This window comes from Melospiza melodia, chromosome 13, assembly GCF_035770615.1.
Source record: "Melospiza melodia melodia isolate bMelMel2 chromosome 13, bMelMel2.pri, whole genome shotgun sequence".
NCBI lineage: Eukaryota > Metazoa > Chordata > Aves > Passeriformes > Passerellidae > Melospiza > Melospiza melodia.
The window spans coordinates 10,948,593-10,969,735 of record NC_086206.1 but is presented as its reverse complement, the minus strand read 5'-3'; the positions used below and the strand labels follow the sequence as shown (position 1 = coordinate 10,969,735).

The 21,143-nt window shown below is 39.1% G+C and overlaps 2 long non-coding RNA genes across 3 annotated transcripts in view; one reads left to right on the top strand and one right to left on the bottom strand.

Annotated features, from left to right (window-relative positions):
- Nucleotides 1-21,143, top strand: part of LOC134424196 (uncharacterized) — a 208,895-nt gene that overhangs the window by 124,612 nt on the left and 63,140 nt on the right. The gene's annotated exons all lie outside the window — the stretch shown is intronic.
- The window catches only part of LOC134424197 (uncharacterized), a 44,457-nt gene continuing 25,288 nt past the window's right edge, over nucleotides 1,975-21,143 (bottom strand). The window contains exons 2-3 of the long non-coding RNA XR_010029361.1: nucleotides 11,413-11,580; nucleotides 1,975-2,023 (exon numbers count right to left, since the gene is read on the bottom strand). This is a non-coding gene — a long non-coding RNA (uncharacterized LOC134424197). The remainder of the gene's footprint in view (nucleotides 2,024-11,412; nucleotides 11,581-21,143) is intronic.

Sequence of the window (21,143 nt, the reverse complement as noted above, 5' to 3'; positions counted from 1 at the left end):
GCAAAATGTGATAGCAAAAGACCTCCTTTGCAACAAAATAGATGTAACTTGGTGTTAATGCTTATCAAGTTGAAATCTGAGGATCCAATCAGATAACAGACTTTTCAGAAAGGCTACAGTATTTTTATATACAGCTGTCAGCACTGATTAACAGAGTACATCTCAGATGATGTATCTTTCATTCTTAACTTTCGGGTTCTCTTCCCTTGCAAATGATTTGTGGGAAACAATGGATATATTCATAACACATTTTGTGAAAGGTCTAAAAAAGACCACTGACACAGATATGCCCAAACTCAGCAGCTCTTAGGTGGTCCTGACAGTCACCTGGGATGTGAGATTGCAGACTCTGACATTGTTTTACCAGAGCAAGAAGGGTAACTGCTTTCTTTCATTGGCAGTCAAATGAGGAAATTATTGGGTTGGTAGATCCTCTGAGGAGTTATGAAGATCTTCCATCATAATATTTTCCAAACATTCCGTTCTGATTTAAATAAAAAACTTTTGCTTTCCAAAAGCCATCTTTCCCAGTGACTCTTCTTCCAGCCCTAGAGCTCCAATCTCTTGGGAAATTTTCTTTAGGGCTACTTTGGCTAAAAGTCTCTAGGTTTTTATTTATATATTTTCATTGTAGATGAGCATGTTTCTGGGTTTTTCCCTTTGTTTCTTTAAAAATGGATGGTTATTGGTCTAACATCAGGCTGGTCATCCCTTACCATTATGTTTCTTGGCTGTGGACCTACAAAAGCCAGTTTATGCAACCCAAGTCAGTCAGAACTGTTATCCCTGAACCCCAAAAAAGATTATTGTCAAAATCAAAAGGCTTCACAAAATCACTTACCTTCCCTAGAGCACTTTCTTCATACAGAAGAAAAAACTTCTTTTTTCAATATATGCAGAATTAAATGTTTTCATTTTTCTTTCCTAGATGGCTTCTTCTTAGAAGCACTGTTTCCCATGATATTGATGTCTAAGACAAGCTCACTCTGCCTTTTCAGGAGGGTCCATTATCTGTGCTTTAGGCCTCTGTTACATTAGTATTTGTCTTTGTGCACAGATATAACATAAAAAATACCTGTGAGGTAAAGGTTGTACAGTCCTGGCTTGTGCTTTGTGGTGATACTGAAATATGTGTAAGAATCACTGGTGCAACTCACATAAAAATATGAGTCTTGTAGCTTGGAGGACAGGTATTCCTGACAACAAAAAATGTATTTAGCTATTAATGTTCCTAATTTGAAGAGGAAAAAAATAAAAGAGAGATATGGAAAAAAAAAATCTAAAATAAAGTTGTCCCTGTTGTAAAAGCAGACATTCAGCTGTTAAAAATTGGCAATGATCCACTGGTTTCCACAGAGCTCTGCTGATCATGCCAGCTGAAGAGCTGACCCTGAATATTATCAAAGTTTTCATGGAGGTGGCAGGAAAATAAATCCTTTACAATTTCCTCTTTAAGAACTCAGGATTTCCGTTTTTATAACTGCAAACTTTCAGAATGAAATGTGGAGCACAGAGACAGGCAACACCACGCTGACTGTGTTTGATTAGGGTAATCCTTTTTTTCCTTCTATGTGGTTACTACAGCCAAGCAATTATTTATCATACTTTCAATTGCTTGAAGCACTGTAGACTGCAGGTTAAATATTCTCATGTCATTGTGAGCTTCTGCTCCAAGTTCTCGTTGAAATCTAATGACTTTCATCTTCAAAAGAAATTTTAATGAGCTCAAAGTATCTATCCTTCTGCTTTAATTGTTACACTTCACATTCTGCAGATCAAAACCTCCTATTTTTCTTTTTTTTTTTCTTCACCTTAAAATGCTGTTGTCAAGTTCTTTCCGGTGCTCTCAGCTTCTGTCCACTTTTTATTGGTCATATTCATGTAAGGTATAAATCCAGAAATATGCAACACACGCAGATTTAAAGCTGTGACAGATCTAGTACTTACCCCTGAAGGATGGAACATGTGCCAGGCACTGTTACTTTGGTTGGCCTGGGATCAGGGATGTCTCAGATGTGGGTGCCTGCAGCAGTCAAATAAAGCCATTTAATCAGTGGTAATAAATGTATTTGGTACAAGTACCAAGACTTTTCCTGGATTACTTGTGGAACAAAGCACAGTAAAAAGTTTTTCTGTGCTTGTGTGTGAAGGCAGCTACACACACACTGTTGTCCTCTCCTTCTGTCACTTCATGGACCTGCTGCATGTGTGTCTTAGGTGCCAATTGTTCAGTCCCATCAGCATCCTCACACGTTCTTGTGTTTTCATAATCCCCTTTTGCTATGAGCATCCTTCTCTCACTCATCCTCATAAATATTAATTACTGTGGTCTGGTTGAGATATATACAGTTAGACAGCTTTTCAAGTGGAAGGTTATTGGCTTGTTTCTATAAAGCTGCACTCTTGAATTCCAAGTTCTGGTCAATATTTAGTGTGTAAATGAAATGGGTGTGACCTGGGACTGGCTGCCAGCAGTTGTAGGGATTGGAGTGCTCTGAAGTATTTGGCCTTAATAGCTGAGTTTCCAGAATTCTTCACAGCAAGCATTTGATTTGTTCTGTTCCTCCAACCCTTTAGAGAGAATTATTTCCCATTTGGTTTCTTATAAAATTCTATAATCTACAGCATTTTAGCACTTTGCATCAAAGTGTGAAACATTCTGTGCCAGAGAGTGACCCTGGTAAGACATTTGCGCTGCGTGTACTGAATGGAGGGACACTGAGTGATTATCTGATCAGATCTACAGATCTAGAATTTATTTTCTGTTGTGCTCCTCTGGTTGTGCAGTAGATGAGACTGAAGAGCTGTGCAGTGCTGTTCCAACACCAATGGCTAGCAGGCAGGGGAAGTGTTGGTCTCTGCTAATCACTAAAGGTGGGCCACCATTAAATTAAGATATAAACTGTTAATATGTATTAGCCATAAGATCAACATAAATGTTCTCACTCAGTTTTTGTTACTGCATGGAACCTTCTTGGGAGAATGCAGGGGAAGAGTTTTGTCATGGGAATGAGGAATGCAGCACAAAAACGTTCCACCTGCATTTTAAAGAGGTACAAAGGGCATCCATCCTGCAAGATTCAATTGGATGTATATTGCACTCCAGGATGACTCAGACCCTTGAAGCTCTACAAAATCTCTGAGCTGTTTAGAATAAGTGTTAAATCTGTTTTCAAGAATCCTGAAGCAAAGCAGTGAGACACAGATCTAGGTCAGATCTGAGTCTTAGAGTATTCTTAAAATTATTTTTTGGAAAATAAATTTCAAGCTGATACTTGTGCTCATCTACCTATATGATGCTCTAGGTTTAGAGCTCAGTTATTAGTTATTAGGGAATTTTCAAAATTGTTTTTTAGCTACTTAATTTACTATCAGCCATCCAAAGACAGATTGGTAGGATATAAATGAAATGCTATAATTATACAAGGGAGTGGGTCACTGACCTTTGGATTGCAATATCTTGTCTCTTTTGTCCTTTCCTTATACCACCCAGCCTACAGGATGAAATTGCATCTTTTTCTGTGGTTGTCTCAAAAATGAGGTGGTATTGGAAACTAGTGAGGCATGGCACAATGTAGGTGTTCATAGCTTGCAATAATTTACCCATTTTCATTTTGTTTGATTTTATTAACACCTGTGTCTCCAGGGAACACAGGGAGCAGGGGAGGAAAGGAGAGAATACTTCAACAATAATCTAATGATCAGCACTTACGCTCCCCCCAGCCCTGCTGTTATGTCAAATGTCAAGATACATCACAGCCAAGCAATTTATAATACAAAATGCGTGGATATATAAAGGAAGAAGTGCAGATGGTGGGAAGCTGTGTGTCATGACATACACACAGACATGGAGGACAGCAAGGGAGTCATTAAAAATATGGATTTTTTTTGTAATGCAGTGGCTGTTTGTCAGCTGGTGTAATTGGCATGCATCAATGGAACCACTCAGAAATACACCTTCTGAGGAATTAGACACTTAATGGAACTTAATCAAAATTCCTTACAGAAGACTAAAAAAAAAATTCTTGGACAGAATTTGGAGACAAAGGAAAAAGCATATAAGAAAATATGGGATTGCAGTCTGCTGAAGTTTCATCTGGATATTAGTTTCTGGAGTATTTCTGTAGATATTGATATTCTAGGCAGTAGAATGCAAAGATTTGCTTTTAAGTTAACCAAAGTATTCTGAGATTTGAGAAATTACAGTAGTATTTAGTAAGAGACCTGATTTCAACATAATCAAATAAATTCATCAGCCAACTTTTAAAGTCAGAATCAAAAGAAGAGTTTTATTAGTGTCATTTCTTTTTCTTGTCCTTTTTAGTTGTTAGATGACTTTTTTCAGTACTGTGTAAATTTAGCATAACTAAGACTGGCATAGATAACAATCTGAAAAACATCTGCCAGATTATAATTTTTTTTTAAAGGCATAAAATAGCTCAGTTGTCTAGTCACTTTTCATAAGGACTTAACATCTTCAATATCTGACTGCAGTAATATAATTTTTGTTGTTATATGCTCTGATCTTTCAGACATGAACTCTTTGTTCACAGTCTCAATGGGAGGGTTTGCTCTTTTCTTTGTTTTATTTTGATTCATAAACATGGGAATCTGGTGAGAAGGAGGGATTGAGAGAAAAGGAAAGGGTAAAGTCAAAAAAATAAACCACAGGCAGTTCTTCCTTATCACCTGTCTTGTCCTAGGAAAAATGGAAAATGACACAGTTTTTAAGATATTGGTATTACATGAGTTTAAAATGTGGAGGGAACAGTTCCAGCCTACTGCCTGGTTCTTCTTTCTGAGTCTTTATAAACATCCTCATTGATTTTTTTTTTCTCTTTCAGTACTAGATTAGAACAGGTAACAGTGTAAAGTTTGATATTTAGCAAAACACAAGGTTGTTGTAGTGTCTTATTGTGCAGGTGCCATTTCCTAATAAAGGCACTCAGGATGCAAATTACGATATCAATAAAAGCATATTGAAATGGAAGGTACACAGTGGGTTATACACTGAGAGGGCTGAATTTTAAAAAAATGTGTAAATTAAAAATCCTGTATTCTCTTTTAAATGCCTTGGGGTTGGAAGTCTTAGGACTTTGAGTCTTCAGCAAAGCACATAAGGGTGTGTTGCACTGCAAAGGACAATGAACTCTAATGTGGGATAACCCAGCTCTGCAGTCAGGAGAAACAAGGTGATATTGGAATGCTATTGCACCACTTGGACTGGAGCTTTGTGTGCCTGAGCTGGTGTCCCTGCTCACACACCTGAGCTGGTGTCCCTGCTCACACACCTGAGCTGGTGTTCCTGCTCACACACCTGAGCTGGTGTTCCTGCTTTCTGCTCACACACCTGAGCTGCTCACACACCTGAGCTGGTGTCTCTGCTCACACACCTGAGCTGGTGTTCCTGCTTTCTGCTCACACACCTGAGCTGCTCACACACCTGAGCTGGTGTCCCTGCTCACACACCTGAGCTGGTGTTCCTGCTTTCTGCTCACACACCTGAGCTGGTGTCTCTGCTCACACACCTGCACCATGAAGGTGGCAGCTCATTTAGAGTCAGCACAAGCATTTATGCACATGGCAGCACATCAGAGTAATCAACCTTATCAGATCTGTGATTTAACATGCCTGTAAATCATTGGCTTCGCTTAGTTGAATTTTTTAATAATTGGGCTTTTTAGTTGTAATTGAGCATGACTAAGGTTTCAAACAAAACATTGTTTAAAATTTAAAAGATCAAATGGGTTTCCCCCTGAAAATATTGCCTGATCAACAAAAAACAAACAGCTGCAGTTATTTGTGGGACTGAATTCAATGCTGTGAATTTTCTCAGTTGAGTGAGGGAGAGCATGAGTAGGGAGAAAGAGAGAAGGTTGTGCAGCAGCAAAAAGAAAGCCACAGAACACCAGAATGGAAAAATTGAAGGTACTGAAATGGCTGCAGGACCTGGCTTGATTGTCAGTACTCCTAAGCACAGGTTTGTTTGTAGGTTACTGCTTTTGTAGGTTGCTGGTTGTGTAGCAGGCAGTGAGAGCTGGAGGCTGTGACAGCCCCGAATTGCTTTTGTGCTGTAGGGCCAAACTTGGGGAAGGATGCAAGGTGGCCAGCAGCTGTATGGACGGGCAGACTGACGTTATCTTCCTCCTGTGTCTTGATCTCAGTGCATCATCCGTCACAGGCTGCTGCTCTGTGAATGTGTGAGAGTGCAATGGAGCCAGGGGCAGAGCAGAGCCCGGCTCCCCCAGAGCCACATGGTGAGCAGGTGGGCAGAGCTGGCCTGGCAGTGTGGGAGGGAGGGAGTGCATGAACAGATTCAGGAATTTACATCCTCCTCTGCCTGTGCCCAGACTGTTGGCTTTCTGCATGTTGAGAACTCTTTGGTTTTCCCAATTCTATCACTTCTATAGAGGGGGAAGCTGTAACCCCCCAGGCTGTGACTGTGGGGGGATACTCATTTCAAAACTGTTTCATGCACAGTGTTTCAGCCATCTGAGTGCCAAAATCTGGCAGCAGGACACTTTAAATTCTAATGCTAGTTCCAATAGAACAGTTAATTTCTTGCAAGATTTTAGGCCTAGTTCTCACTGTATGTTACAGGACACATCACTAAACATTGTAGATAAACTGTATAATTCCAGCTCATGAAAGAATAGGTGTCTTGTTAACCTGTTTCTCAGAAACTGATAGGGAACATATTCCAAGGAGTTTAATTGGATGTTGTTTATAAACTAACTGCACTGAATCTGGACTGATTCCAAGATTGCAATTATTATGCTGAACTGAACAATGAGAACTCAGTTTCAGTGGCAATTATGATGCTAATGTATGTGATGCATAGATAGTTCTCATGTCTAAATTTCTGATCTGATGCACCCCAAGAGAGGCACAGCAGTGAGGACAGCCTAAGTCACCCCTTGTTCTACTCTAGTGCTGCAGAAATGCTCTTTGATAGCTGATTATAATAGCTCTGCAATACCCAGTGAGAATCCCTTCTTCACTCACTGGGTGCTGGTTAATTTACCCTCTCACTGTGCTGGAAGTGCTGTGAGCTCTGTGCTTCCCACAAAACTACTACAGTAGTAGCTGCTCACTGGGGATGAGCAGAGAGTTTCACTGCCCTGTCTGCAGCAGGAGCAAGACTCGGGTGAATCTGAATATACTGAATATTGTGTTCAGGTCACCACCCTCTGTTCAGAGGCATTCCGTGCACCACGTGCTCTTCTCAGAGGCTGTAAAAAAGGTTACCTGGTGACCTTCTGAATTCCCTTTAGAAAATATCTCCAGGTCCTTCTTTCCCTTTCTTACCACAGACCTCTTGTTGTCTATATTGTCAGTCTGGCTTGGCCATTCTCATGGGTAACTGCCAATTATTGCTCTGCTTCTTTCAATATGTACTAACAATCCATTCTATCCAATGTTTTCCCCACCAGCTTGGAAATGCACCAAAATCAGTATGAAAACCTGAAACAAACCTTAGAACTCCCAAGTTTGAAAGCTGATATTCCAATTAGTTTTAATTTTGAGTTCATATAACACATAAATGGTTTCTCTTATACATCCTGTAAATGTTCTCATATGACAGACATTTGATTTATGAAAAATAGTAGTGCTCTGCTAGATTAAAATCTATCTTCTTACTGCAAAGTAATTTTTAAAATTTCTTTCACCTTAAATAGGCCTTCACATAAGGGGAAGGTTTCTACTCTAAAGAGATTGTGTAATGAAGCTCCTTATTTTTCCCTTTCCATTAGAAAGTTACCAAAAAACTGTTTAAGTGTGTACATGGTAAAAATTTCAAAGAGTAAAGAAACTCATTGCTGATGGAGAAGTGACACGTGAGCTTTCTTTGTGTAATCTTAAGTCATAAACACCAGAAATAAAAAGGTTGAGGGTTTTTTAATGAATATTAACTACATAACTTGGTATTTTTAGTCAGATTTCAGAAGTCCTTTGTCCTGAATCTCAACAAATTGACAAGCACAGATAATACCAAAGTCTTCTTGAGAAATTATTACTGGGGTTTTTTTTTGAAAATGTAGGTCATATCTGTGTAGCAAATTTAAAAAATCCTCCCAAACATAGACTTATCATAAAAATCCATTTATTCTGTGATTTTATCTGAATACATAAATCCACACAAATCAAATTATTTTAATAATTTCTTCTGAAGGAGATTTAATAAACAATGATATTTTTCAATCCATACAGAATCAAGGGAAGGTACTTGAAAGGCCTTGTTCCAATATGATTATATTGGAATATAATCATATTGGAATATGATTATAAGAATATATTAGCTCCAACCACTTATTCTGAGGGCCTGGAGCTGATAACTCTTTCATAATGATCACTATGTTATATTTTTTAAAAATTTATTTTCTTAACTTTGTTTACCAGAAGTAAATGCAAAAAGACACAGAAATTTCCTTGCATCTTTTAGCATCTTTGCAAATTTGGAGACAGCAAAGGAACCTTCTAAATCTCACAGAGTGAATCACTGAGCTGCAAGGGTTTCTGTAAAGGGTGAATATAGACATTGAGACTTCAATGTGTGAATAAACATCTTCTGCAGTTGTAGGAACTTATGTCCCTTTATTATTATTACTTGCATGTAATAGCTGAATATGTTTGAGATGCCCTCAGCAACTTTTTTGAAGGTTTGGGCTTTGAAAGGATGGAAGAATAACCCAACAAAAAAACATTGTTACGAGCTGAATAATACTTAAAGATCTTCTAACTGCTGCCAAGAGCAGCCTTTGAACAGATGAAGTTTGTTGTTGTCCTCTTTTCCCTCTCTTTCAAGGGGAAGGCTCACCAAAAGATTTATAACAATATCATCTCCAGATGATATTAACAACAACAAAAAAAAATAGCCTAAATTGTCATTCATCTGTCTGCTGAGGTACTAAGATCCCTGGTATCAGATTTGTTCTGTTTGCAATGTTGTTGTTTTTTTTATTGTGGTAGGAGCCTTTCAGAGCATGAAAATAAAGGAGTCAGAAAAAAACCATCATAGTCAAGTCTGGAAGTCTATTTGCAGAAAAGTGGTTTCTGCCAGATTAAACATTGTAATTTCCAATGCTTCATGTAGTGATAAAGCTTCCTTCTCCTGGAACCATCTCTTTCTAGGCACGATGACAGTATGTCAGTGTTAGCATGTCGTAATGAAGTGATGCTCACCCTGGGCCTCCCAGAGCAGAGCTGAGGCACAGAGTGAGGAGGTTCCCTTGCCTGGGGAGTACCTACACTGGTGTGCCAGCTACACAGAAAACTGGAAAATGTGCAGAAAGCTTTGAGATAAAAGGTCTCAAGTGCAGCTTCCCAATCCTGTGTGCCAGAGTTCCCCCTTGAGGGGCAGCCTCTGGGGACTGCAGTAAAAACCAACAGGCTCCAGTTACCTGAATAAACTGTGACTCCCATCCAGCACGACTGATAGCACTGATAGGGGCCAGATTCTGAAATGAACTGGCAAAGATCACTGCAGGAGATCTTTTCACGTGGGATGCTGCAACCCAATCCTTTAAGAGCTCAGTGGCAGAGCTGTGAAATCCTCCCTGGTGGGCACTGACCCTCTGCCATGGCACAAAGCTTCTCACCAGCCTCTGTGCACACCAGGGATCTCTGGCTCTGCCAGCTGCACTGCCTGTGTGCCTGCCCCAGCCCTGCTTTATTGTGCTGAGCTCCTGATGGAGCCATTCTTTCTATTCCAGTTCCTATTCCTCCCCTCACACTGGTGCTGTGCTCTGCACAGCCTCTGATCTGCCCAAACAGCTCATGGGGCCATGCCTGACAAACATCTGCCTCCAGAGAGGGACACATGGTGCCTCTCCAGGGGTCTGAACACAGGATGCAACCAGCACTCAACCTGCTTGAGACAAATAATCTCTCTTGCTTTAAAGAAGTTTGATGCACCGAGCTGTGGTGTGTTCTGAAAGGCCCTTCTCTGACATGCTGAGCTGTTTGTTTCAGTGTAAGCACCACCTCCTTCCCAGCAGCCAGAGGAATCAATAAACTGGATTCAGGTTACTGAGAGTGCTGATTTGAGTGAGTGAGAGGGAGAGGAGTGGGTTTAGTCCCATAGCATTCATGGTTTGTGTGTGCATTTTGTATTTACAGGGATAACCTGCGCAATTTTTAGTGATACTTTTGTTCTATCTGAATGTTCAACTTGCTGTCTGTCTAATCAAATCCATCACTTGGGCCATATTCTGGCTTGTTCTGCAGGTCAGCCACAGGCACAGTTACACCAGTTCAGCCTCCCTTGTTCACCTTCACAATGCTATTGAATCACATGGGTGTAAAAAGAAGGGGGGTTTGGCATCTCTCACAGGCTGTTTTATTCACTGAGTGAAGAGCCACTCTGACCTCCCCTGTATTCTGACTGCCAGGGCCTAACAGGTAGACCAGGTCTGTTGGCTGTGCATATCAAAAACTCCTGTTAAAGCCAATGGAAAATGAGGTTTGGTACTTGTTTTTGTTTTAAATGAGGAAAATGTCATTCTCTGAATCAAAACTATTACCGGGTTCAGTGAAAGAAAAGGTTTAAATAGTTCAAATGCAATTTGTTGCAGTTCTCTTAACATGTACACAAAATCCTGCTGTTTGTTGCTTTAATGCTGTTAGGCTGTATTTTTTAAGGCATGAAATTTTCCTAAGAAAAATGGGTTGAGAGAACTTGAGATAAATAAATTTTGGATAGATAAAAACACAAGTACAGTACTTAACTTCACACATAGCATTACCAACAAAGTAGTCTTCAGAGACTGAGCCTGGAATATGTATGGAAGTTCTTCACATCAGCTGGGTATTGAAGGTTGTGTTTTATGAATACAGTACATTAATTGATAGATATGAGGTAGCAATCAAAATGTAAATAGAACTTGGTTTACATTAGTGCCCAAGTTTGCTGTATAGATATGTAATATATGCTTTAGGATGCTGAAATCAATTTCAAAGCATATCTTTAATTCATGAATTGTGAAAATCAATTCCATTTGTGGCTTACAAAATACTGTGATTAAAAATTATGTTTTTTCTGAGCTGAACCAACTTCATAATTTCACATCATTCCTGTATTGAAAGCTCTTTTTTGTTCCAAAAGCATTGCTACCTTTTTTCAATATCATGAAATAATGTTCCATTGACCAATTACTTTTACTGTGACAGCTGCACTTTTGGTAGATTCTGATAAACCCAACTTAGGTTAAAGGCAGTATTTCATTATTATTATTGATGAGATGCTTTACATATTTAAAGGACCATGTTCAGAGGCACATGTTGTGCTGTTCCTGGTTATGCATTTATGGTTTGTGTATGAAGTTACACAGGGGGATAAAACTCCTCAGCTGCTCTGCTTTCCACTACCTGAGTAAAGGAAAGGGCACGTACATCAGCAGGGATGGTTTTTACCTTGACACTTCTGTTCAGCTGTCCTGGAGATCTTGTTCTTCTGGGTGTACAAGATTAAGTCATCTGCAGAACCTTACATGAATTTCCTCCTGTCCTGATAATGAGTGCCAAGCAGTCACTCTTTGAGTTGTTGAGGAAACCCCTTGGGGAGAAAGCGTTGCAGGAGTCCTGCAGGTAGAAGAAAATGAGGTATTCAGGAAAGTCTGGAGTCAGGGGGAGAGTTGTCGAAGATGGTAATTGGACAGACTGAGTTAATTTGCATTGAAAGTAGAAGTTTTCTTTAGTAGCATCTTACCAAATTCTGACTGCACTGATGGATGTATCCAGAACAGTAGTGAACTTGGGCTTGGGAAGATAAATTGTACTGAAAGAGGGTAGATTTGGATTAGATAAGAAATTCTTCACTCACAGGAGTGGTGAGGCCCTGGCACAGGCTGCCCAGAGAAGGTTAATACCCCATCTACTAGCATGTGAGAGATGCACACTCTTTCCCCTCATTTGCAGCAGCTAATACGGGTGTTATTCAAAAACAAATATTTACAGTCAGATCAATGCGTGCACCTTAAATACATTACTGGAATATTTGCCCTAGGCTGGTATTTTTTTCTTTTGTTTTGTTTTGTTTGGTTTTTTTATTTTTAGATTTTTGGTTGGTTGTTTGTTTGTTTGTTTTCTGGAAGCTAACCGACCACTACCAAAATAATTTATAAACGCTAAACTGATCTCAAAAGTCATGTGGGAAAACTTTAAATAACAAATGCTTATTTTGTAGCTAGGCTTACTGTTACTAATGGCCACATTTAGTGATGGAGACTATAAACTGTAAATCATACCAGTGTTTCCCATGGCAGAGCAAGCTGCAATCCTGGTCTGACAGTGCCCTTTGCCCTCTCTGAGGAAGGCATACTGGGAAGTATGTGAGGACATTATGCTTGATTAGTCTCTCCCTAGTTTGCCTGGGTGGGAAGATAATTGAATGCACAATGGACTTTGGAAATTGAAGGTTCTGAAATGCACTTTGCAAACACATGCAATTTTAAATCTTTAATGTGTCATCTATATCAGCAGTGGACATTGTCTTCATTACATAAATACAATTCTTCTGCTAATACAGTGCAAATAGGGGTTAGGCAGCATCTGCAGCTATTGTAATTCACACTTCAAACAGCAGTATCCATTTTATATTCTTAAATTCTGAGAGTGAAAAAAAAAGGCTTGGAACAGAAAAACCAAAAGGCTGATTGGTTTCATATTTGCTGATTTATGATATTAAATTGAACTTGCTGATTGATTTCATATTTGCTGATTTATCACATTAAGTTGAATTTTTCCCACTATGTGATCTTATTAAAAAACAGAAAAACAAAGAAAAAACCCCAGTGTAACTTATACTTGAGAGACAGGATTTGGAAAGAGAAGGATTTTGGTTTGGCTATTTTAATACACTGCATCTATAAGCTGGTACCAAGACTATTATTCTGGATGTTTTCTGGTCTGTTGAGTTCTAATGTAGCTAATCTCCAGCAGATAGTGCTGCCCAGGGTTCCTGTAAAACAATCATCTGTAAACATATTTATTAACCTTTGTTATTTAGTTTTCTGCAAAGTGCAGGCCACCCTGCTGAACAGTCTACAGCATTTATTTACAATGCTGACTCCTATTAGATATCATTAGGTACCTAATAATTATAATAATTATGTGCATTGCTTAGGCTACCCTGCTAAATAACAACCACTTTTATTCAGAAGTCATAATTGCAGCAGCTAGACTTAAAATGAAATCTAATTAGATTTCAGTTTACCCCCTTTCACACACAATCTATATTCACTGTATAGGGACAAAATCTGTCCAGCAAACACTGACTCATTTGGCCTGAAAAACTATTGTCTCTGTGGCCTGTCAGGTAAAAGTTACCAGTGTATGTTTTGTAAAAACTAAGAGAATTGTTGCAGTAGAAATTCAGAGATTTTGTATGACTTGTTGAAGAAGGCATCATGCTTTTTCACAGAGCCATTTCCATGATGAACACATTGAGGTTATGCAGCCATAGCTGCTTTAATGCACACAGTAATTCTGTAACTCAATTGTGGGATAGAACCTTAAATTTAACTGTTTCCTGAGGTTTGCAAATCTGAGCTGGTCTTCAGGGAAGCTACAGTCTTCCTTGTATGAAATTAAGAAATTCTGCATTCTTTTGAGCAAGGAAAGGTGGAAACACAAACTTACAAGATGAAAAAAGTGTGGAAGGGAAGTGATCTTTAAAACTACTAATAAATGAATCATTTTCTAAACCTGTGTTCTTTTGAAGGATGGAGCCAAGAATTAGCTGATACCTTCTCACCATCAGCCATTTTCTCTGGTACCTGGCTCTGGTACCTGCACATACATAGAATCTTTTTGCAGAGCAATAGCTGGCACTGGCCTTATTTAACCTATCACCATTGAGCATTTACTATATAAGAAGTCTCATTAAATGATTGCAATAAAAGTTTCAAAACCTTGGATGCAGCTAGAAAGGGAAAAAAAGTGAGTGGAGTGCTCAAGGATTAATAGAGAACAGATTCAGTTCTGAACATGTAACAGGTTAAGATTTCGCAGGTTGGGATTGTCTACAATTTTTTTTTCCAGCAAGTGTTTTGGAAAAGGGAGCAGGTTCTTTAAGGAAGGCCATAAATGAACCAGTTGTTCAGTAGCAGATTTTTGCCAAATTAGCTGGAAATGGTCATTAGTACAGTAAGATCTGTGTTTGCATATGTGAGAACTGCAGATTCTGCTGCTTAGTAGAAGTTATGCCAATTGTGTAGACAGTCTTGTAAAGGAGGTAGGTGTATTTATACAGTCCTGAGGCTGTTTCCAGTCTGAAATCTCTTTAGGGTGTTCTTCTGGGGCAGGAGGCTGGTCCATGGCAGGCTCAGCCTCTCCTGGAGTTCCTCAATGCCCACTCCAAAGCAGTCTGATAATTCCCAAACACTAAGATGATTTCACACAGCCACATCCCACCCAAGCCTCCATGCTCCCTGCAGTTCTGCCCATCTTTCTCCCAGGGATTTCCATTCACTTTCTCTAGCTATAACTTTGACATTTAGAATTTGAAATCCTCTCTGGAGACTGCCTGAATGTAGCTACTTCCAGCCTCTGCAGGTGCTGTGGTGATGTTTTGCAAGTGCCAGCATTCTGACAGGCCACCTTTGATTGTTGGACTGCCTTGTGCACCTTGAGTATCATCTTTATGAAGCTTCTGCTCAGCAGGGGAAGTTGTAATTTTCCACTGCTGACCTGGTGAGGCTCATGGTTTCCTTAGTTGCCCAACACAGTGCTGATATCTGTGTCATGGCAGTTAGAGTGCTACCACTTCAATTCCAGGCTCGTAACTGTTAATTCTAGGCTGTGATGTACAACCCTTATCTGGGGGTAATGAATTATCCTTCCTTCCCCCTTCAAAGAGAGATGCTGAAAGCATTGCAGCTGGTCAGTCTGTGGGCAGAGTTGAGTACACACCTCCTGGGAAAGTGCTGCAGTCTGTCTTTTCACTCTGTGCTCTACAGTAATGACACAAGTTCTTGAAACTACATCATTTGCTTCCTGATCAGAGTCCTGCAGGCATAGTGAGGTTACTATGGCTGATCTGAAAGAAAATTACTTTATTTCTGTAAATACAAGGAAGACAAAGGGCTGTATGAGCACACACAAACATGTATAAGATATATATATATATATATATATATATATATATATATATGTATGTATTTGTGTGTTCTCTGAGAGATTGGTGTTGAAAGCTTGAATTCTTCAGCCAGACTTTTAGCAGCTTTCCCCCTGAAATATCAGTGAAACAATGGTATCACCACTTCATGTAAGATTCCCATTTCCATGCTTTACTCTGGTTGGCCAATCCTCTCATCCCTTAGTGATTCTGAGCATGTATAGCTATTTAATGCATGTGAATATCCACAGGCATTTCATTTGTCTCAGTTGTACTGATGGAGGAGTATTCATCCAGAAAAAGGTGGGTGACAGGTATTGACAGGCAAAAAACATTAGGAAGGGTACAAAAGTAAATCTCCTTCAGGAGTTTTGGAATGATAATCACCAGACTTTGAGTACTTTTGAATGTTCACCTTGTTATTGCTCTGCAGAGCAAGGCTGTGCACTGGTGAGAATGCTGTGGGCTGACATGGATCACATTTTTGTGATGCCTGTACCCATGACATGCCCAACCACATCTAAATAAGGTGAACATTCAGCTTTCAAGACCACTTGTAAATCTCTGATCTTTGCAGATCACTGAAATATGTTCTGAATCCTCATTTTTACCATGAGCAGTGGCATTCCAGGGTGCCCAGACATCTGTGCAGGTGTACAAGAGTCAGCTGCAGAAGGATGTGGCTGTTCAGTGCTGCCAGCAGCCCTTGCCTGAGTGGGAGCTTGGAGTGACCCTTCCAGTGCTTCTTTCCAGCTAATAATCCAATGGATCCATGATTGTCTGGAAAATAATGCTAATTCTTTTGTGTGGACTATAATTCCTACAACTTGACTAAAAATTTCAAATCTGGGTGCAATTGTTTTGCGTGTTTGTCATGAGTTTTATGAGATAAATTAGTCAGAAACAGAACATCCAGAGAGATCTCAATTTTGGCCCTGAAATACTAAACTGAGTTTCTGAATGATAAGAACTTTGGCAAATCTGCACTGATTACTTAACCTTAGTTGGCTTTAAGTTTTAGCACTGTCCTTTCCTGGTTGTACTTGTTTGTTTGCATGGTTTGGGAACTCCTACCAGGAAAGAATCAGGACTATGTATTGATTTTAATAGTACAGAGGGGTATCCTGGACACAAGGGAATTGATTTAGGAAGGAATACACTTGAAATGAGGAACATTGTGTTCTGTGGTCATTCTTAATTGACATTCAAATTAACAAACTCGTCAGCAGGGAAAGCAAGTATCATACACAAATTATGATGCAATTTTGAATACACAAATAAGGAACAATTCTGAATTTCTAGCAAACAATTAAGGATTAGAGATACTTGTTAATAATAAATTTGACTAAATTTGTTATCAGATCCCAGTGGGCAGACTTGCATGACTGGGAAATTAGAATAGCAGATAATAACTTATTGAGGAAAGTCTGAATGGATAGAAGGTAAAAGGATTGAAGTCTAATTTAGTGGCTTTAATTGTTTCACTCTCATTCATGATTTGAAAATGAATGGTCTCACATAGGAAAGGATCACTGCTATGGGAGAGAAATCTTGTGAGAGGTGACTTCTATAACAGGAGAGCCAAGGAATTAATCAGCCCCCTGGTAAAAATATCTAGTCAAAAGAAACGTGTTTTCAAGATTACAAACTGGAATGGTTAATAATAATAATAATAATAATAATAATAATAATAATAATAATAATAATAATAATAATAATAATAATAATAATAATAATAATAAGGTTTATGGTTTTCCGGTTTCAATGGAAAAATTCATAGTTTGAGACTGCTTGAATTCTTTTGCCAAATTTTAAGAGATCAAGGGCAATAGGATCTTGGGTGTAGTTTGCTGATGTTGCTTGGACAGAGAGTGGAAATAGTTACTAAAAGATATATAAAGATATGCAACAAGGGCATGGTACAGAAATAAAACTGAAGAAAGGATAGGTTTCTGTTGATGGCTATAAATTAGGAACTGTAGGAATAGTTTTGATTTTTAAAATGCCATGAACAAAAGATCTTTAGTGTGCTGTTTTGCTGTCCTATCTCTATTTAACAAAATCAGATTTAATTATAAATAGTGGTACAAATTTTCAGTAATTTTCTGTCATTGGGAAAAGCTGTTCCATGCTTTTGTCTCATACAATACCTATAATAAGTTACTGTTATTAAAGCTTTCATAACAGAAATCTAGAGAATTATTTTATATATCTGCATGAATTAAGGAATCTTCAGTCTAAAAATAAATAAAAATCAAAGTCAGTAAGTGCAGCATGAGGTTAGACAAGCTCAGGCGACACAGAAGGGCCAAGGCTGGAGAGCTGTTCCTGCAGGGGTGGTTTCCAAGGGCCTCAGCCCCACTCTCCCTGGGCTGGTTGTGCTGTGACCCCACTGAAGGCAAGGAGCAGGTTTGGGATTCAGCACAAGCCTCTGCAGACCCAGGGACATGCCAAGGAACAGCACCTGCCTCTGCAGATGCCAGCATTCCTCAGTCACAGTTGTACAAAGGGAATTAACCCCCTTCCCGTGGTCAAATCCATGCACTCCCACAAACCTGAGGTGGTTTTACTCCCTGTTTGCTGTTGGGGTGCTTTCTGGGGGAGGATACCCTCCTCCCTGAACTCTCTCCAGTTCTCCAGGTGCCTTGCCATTTTGGCGGCTGATCTTTGGGAGTGGCAGGGCTTTGGGGCTGCTCTGAGGCCCACAGGTGGTGTCACGGGGCAGGGTGAGCCCGGTGTGGCTGGCATGGGGAAATCCAGGAGGGGAGGCTGCTGATTCAGCAGGAGGGTTGCAAAAGCACGTCTGAGGGAAACCAGAGCGTTAGGCAATGCTGTCAAAAACAAAAAAAAAGGAAGGATGGAAACAACCTCTTAGTGCCTGGCTCTAGTTGTGTTTGAAACGGAGTCAGGCTGCTGAAATGAGCAGTGGTGAGGTGTAAATAAGGGGAGCAGCACCAGAACGTGGCGTGTTCTGAAGGAGTGCTGAACAAACAGTCCTCTGTGGTTCCACTGAAAAATGTTGGGAAGGGAAGCAATTGCAAGACTGAATGTGCCTTGGTACTGTTTGAGATGCTGATTCTGTAGTATGAAGCTCTCACCATGATTGGTATATATCTCAAAACAATTCCGTTTTGGTAGAGGAAACTCGGGGCAAACTTTCTCAGTAATGCCAAATGTCATTAACAGGATGTGGATAAATACATGATAAGCCTAGGAGCTCAGAGGAGCACCCCTCTCTCTTTCTTTGTGTTTCTATGCCATTACTGACACAAAAGTATCAGGGCTTCTCCCAGTGAGAATGTTTTTAGAAATATATAAATATATTAAACTTTTTTTTTTTTTTTTTTAAATCAGCCTGGGGTTTTGTAGTTCACTTGCCTATAGAGGTAACAAAAAATACTGGAACAGGCCCTGTCACAAAGGCCTTTGTCTTGATTTTAGCAGCAGCAGAATCAGCTTGGAGTGAGCAGCTTGCAGCTCTATGTGTTACATTGTCCCAGGACTGCACCAATCCAGGGAACTTATTTTGAGCTATGTCTCAAAGTTATTGAGTACATTTTCAAATGCTTCTCTAATGAATTCTATGTTTTTCCTTCAAAAAATCATAATATAAATCCCTATATTTTTATATTAATTGAATTTATAACTTGTTGGCTTACAGAAAGTTTTTCCACAAATATGTTTAATGTAGTTCTGTTAATTATTGAAAAGGCAGAGGCAAAGCATGAGTCAAACTAGGTCAAAAAGTAGATTTAATTTCATCAGCACAACACATTCCTATATAGAACTTAGTGAAACATGTTCAGAAAGGAGAACTAATCTTGGTCTTCTTTTTGTTTTAGAAATTAGTCAGTGACATCTGGCACCTATATATTTCACATCAGTGAAGCACATATCTTGCTTATCATATTCATAAGATCACTGATAAGGTAATTTTCCTTCATCGGAAACTGGAAGAATATTCTGATCACTGGATAAATATTGGGGTTGAGATTTGTCAGACTAAAATGCTACCAAAACCAATAACATATTCTTTTAATTTCTGTTTACCTCTGTACAAGTGAAGACAAAAATAAAATCAACTAGCATTGAGATGTAGTGCTTAGGTAGTTATAAGGAACAGTGAACCTAATAAGAAACATTGACAAAAAAAAAAGATTTTTTTATGCTTGCTCTGTGGCAATTCTGGTCCTCATATTATTATTAACAGCAGCCTGAAATTCTTCCTTCTTTTCTTTAGTGTGATGTAGCAGTCGGTGAGGAATGATGCCTGCAGCAACACAGGCATCCTACAAATCCATTTATTTTTACAAGTGTGGGTACAGAAAACCTTATCTGCTTAAGTTAACAAACATTTTCTGAAGTTGATATAGATCATTCCACTTCAGACATTCTGAGATACATCTCTCACTTAAAACCCTTAGTGATCCATAATTCACACAGATTTTAAAACCAAATAAATATAGCAGTAGGGAAATCAGATGTATTTCCCTTTTAAAGGTATGTCTTTGATCAGTATCATTGTTTCCCACAAAAGTGACCCAGGGAGATGAAATATATCCCCCTTCTCTCCTCTTTTATACACAGAGAGTATCAGGCCTGAAGATACAACAATATTTACAAGCTCATGCTGCTGTTAACTGGCCCATGCTGCCACATAGTGGAGGACTGATACACGCTGTCTTCACCCATTTTATTAAGTTGCATGAGTATAAAGATGAAATAATGGGGCTTGTTCATTTATGTAATAATTAACGGCACATTCACACTCCCAGCATATCACTGTTGATGTTTACTATTTGATCAAGTATGATGGATGCCTTGTGGTTGCAGATTCAGATTAGCATAATTTCATCACCAAGGGACCCATGAAAAGGTTCAATTATAGAGCAATCTCATTAATACCAGGGCTTGTTAAACTAATAGAAATAGACATCCCAACAGCTCTGATATGTATACATGTGCATGGAATATAATTAATGGAAAAGCAGCCCATACCTGAAACAAGCTTGAATGATACAATTACATGATAGACTAGGCTGACCTAGACAAATGCTGTTTTGTTAGCTCTGCTCAGAGAAAAAATGTCAGCAGAAATATGGGCAGCCTTTCTTCCAAAATGTTAATAAAAGATTTCTGCTCTGTCCTTCAGTGATACACACTCCTTTCTTTTTTCCTTTGCCTTTTTATGAAAAACTGTTTAACTCACACTGTCCTCTGATAGGGCAGCATGACAAACAATAGCTCCCAGCTATCCTTTATCTCTTCATTTTTAAGCAGCCATTTTTCTAGAACTTGGGAGAATTAACCTCCAAACAAGAACTATGGCAAGGAAGTTTGTAGAAGTTCTACTTATTGTAGCTGAGAATGTGAGTGGGCAGCCAGCTCTTTCTTTGGAGGAGCACACTTCAAATTCCTCAGAAAGGAGAACAGAGAACTACAGCAAGTGGCACCTGTCATTCATGCATGACAGGAAGCAGTTTGAAGTCCAAGCAACAATTTAGTCTTGGAGATTTTATAGTGACAGACAAACCCTTTCCCTCCGTTTTTTAATCAGTTAAATACTGAAGCTGTCTGCAGAAATTATTTTCCCAAAGCTAATTTTTCTGTATGAAGATGATTGGAGCTCTTAAGTGGTTTTTTCATTAAAAAAATCAGTTTGCATAATGATTGCCATGTCACCTTTTACTTACAAATACACCTTGTTTGCACTCCCTGCTGTTCCCACCATATCAGACCAAGAATGATGGGCACACATTCTGCTTGGAATAGTTCAGTGCATTATTTCCATGGCCAGCTGAGGACTTACCCATAGCCTGCTTCCTCTCAAGTCAACAGAGGACCTATTCTAAATATTTATATGAAATATTTCTTTGACCAACCATAGCATTCTGATCAAATATTTTTCTGGAGTGCCCTGCTAGTACTATAATATCTGTTAATAATCCCTAATACTGTATTCCTAATACCTAATACCCTCCTGTTTTAGGAGAGTCATGAACAAGCAGCTGAGCTCTGTGGTCTGCAT